This window comes from Chanos chanos, chromosome 9 (assembly GCF_902362185.1).
Source record: "Chanos chanos chromosome 9, fChaCha1.1, whole genome shotgun sequence".
Classification (NCBI taxonomy): Eukaryota; Metazoa; Chordata; class Actinopteri; order Gonorynchiformes; family Chanidae; genus Chanos; species Chanos chanos.
Window position 1 is genome coordinate 40,187,250 of NC_044503.1, and position 2,500 is coordinate 40,189,749.

The following is a 2,500-nucleotide window of genomic DNA, read 5'->3' on the forward strand; positions in this document are numbered from 1 at the left end:
TCAGTCTCTCTCTCACACACACACACACACGTCAGCCTTCACACACAGTTTCATAAACACAGTAAAAATCAACGTGCATGGATTTCTCTGTGCTAAGGTTCAGTCACAGCCTGACCGAGGTCTTTGTTACCGGCCCATGGACAGTCATTTCCTATTACAATTATTTTAACAGATACTGCTCTTCAATAAAATGTAAAGTACAAAGTTGTGTGTGTGTGTGTCCACAATTGTTTCCCATAAGGGGATTTTCAGTATGCTATAAGTGACTGTTTACAAAGTTTGGGAAGAGGCACTGATTAAGAGTACAGGTACCACACACTCTTTGTACTCTCTTTCTCTATGGGGTCAGGACAGGACTGTTTGAGTCAGTTTGTGCTGTTGCCATGGTCAAAGTCGTCACAGTGCTTTCCCATTGTTTTCCTCATCGACTCCTCCTACTGGCCCGTTCCCTCCTCCACTGCTAGCGCCCTGACCAATCATCACCTGTTCGGTCGGCGACCCCGCCCCCGACTGAACGGCACCTGAACCTGTTCTTCTCAAGGCGCTTTCCAACCGGAGGAACTTTTCCACAGTTCTTAGAACCGTAAGAGGAAGTACCCCCTGTTTTTTTGGGGTGTGCCCGCACCGCAGGAACTGAGGGCATTCGTAGTTCTTAGAACGCCGTTTTTGAGGGACTTTTTTAGCTCCTACTTCAGGGTAGGTGCTCTCCCAGCATAACCCTAACCCATGAATAACCCTCTCCCAGCACAAGAGGAACCATGAGTGACGCATGTGTACGGTGACTGGTCCAGACGGAAGAGAACAGCAATGTGCACCGCAACTACCGTTTTTAAAAGTCCGTGTAAAAGGTTAGTCGTGCAAACAACGGGGGGGGGGGGGGGGGGGGTTATTCCAGAAGGCGAGTTTAGCGAAAACTCTCAGTAAGTTAACTCAGAGCAAGTAGTAAACCTCCTAATAGAAGAGCCCCGTGGCTTTTTTTTTTTTGCTAGGAGAATGAAGCCATGTGGCTCTTCTATTAGGAGGTTTACTACTTACTTTGAGTTGACTATCTCTGGGTTCTGACCAAACCTGCTTTCTGGAACACCCCCCAGCTCTTAATATTCAACAATGGGGGGACAAAACACCAACAAATCGACTGACAGTGAGGGCCAGGCTTTCCTGAGCCTATATGCGACGGAGGAGATACAATGCGACTATGACGCGTCTTAGCTAGAATTTCCTCTCAATTTGCTACGTTAAGCATCCACCACACAGCGAAGCAATGTAGAGGGAAAATCGAGAAGCTAAAACAGGATTACGAGAAAATAAAGGTCGCTATACCAACCAAATGCAAATGCAAACACAAAGAAAGCCCTGGAAGATATGTGGTTCTCAGGGGAGCTCCCCAGTGGGTAGTTCTTCTCGATGACTGCCTAGAACTGTTCGGCCCAAAAGCACCTTCAGAGACACTGCCCCTGATTGGTCAGAACCTTAACCTGTTTGAAGGCTGCTCCTGATTGGTCAGTATATTGACCTGTTCAGTCAGAGAGGCTGCTCCTGATTGGTCAGAACCGTAACCTGTTTGAAGGCTGCTCCTGATTGGTCAGTATATTGACCTGTTCAGTCAGAGACACTGCCCCTGATTGGTCAGAACCTTAACCTGTTTGAAGGCTGCTCCCGATTGGTCAATATATTGACCTGTTCAGTCAGAGAGGCTGCTCCTGATTGGTCAGCATCAGCTTAGCCAATATTAAATCCTATAAAAACAAAATTTCATCTAATGTTTTTCTCCTGACTGACTGTATGTGAAATGAAATACATAGAAACACTAAATCCTCGCTCACAGGCAACCACAAAACCAAATTCAAATCACTGTCTCACAATTTTAGCTCCGATCACTCCACAGCTAAATATCAGCCTGCAAGCCATAAATTCCAAACTAAGCAGCAAAACTAAAACATTAGCCTGAGGACAATCCAGGTCAAAACACCCTCAGAGACCACACCCTCCTATTCAGAGACCACACCCTCCTATTCAGAGACCACACTTACCTATTCATTCCTGCACTGCCCTCTGTGAGGAGTGTAAACACACCTTTTCACTAAGAGAAGGTTGCAAGAGACTAACACTCTTATGTCACCGAAGCGACAGTACTGCTGTGCCCGTGAATTACACGTTGTAATTACATTGTTATCACGAGTTTCTGGCTCGAAAAACGAACGACTAAGGGAGCTCCCGGAGCCAGAGAGGCCAATGGGAAACTCTGGGTTGTGACACAGCCTGACATGTTTGGGAGGAACTCAAACAGAAACCTGGCCGTCATCCCCGCAGTCAGCATCAGCCAGCAGGTTCACGTTAAAACACAAGCTCTCTGCTCACTGGTCTGAACTGTTAGTCTGACTTCAGCCAGCATCAACCAGCAGACTCATGATAAAACACAAGCTCTCTGATCACTGGTCTGAACTGTTAGTCTGACTTCAGCCAGCAGACTCACAATAAAACACAAGCTCTCTGCTCACTG

General features: G+C 46.8%; 1 protein-coding gene across 2 annotated transcripts in view; it reads right to left on the reverse strand.

Annotated features, from left to right (window-relative positions):
- epn1a (epsin 1a) overlaps positions 1 to 2,500 on the reverse strand; it is a 19,741-nt gene that overhangs the window by 11,841 nt on the left and 5,400 nt on the right. The gene's annotated exons all lie outside the window — the stretch shown is intronic.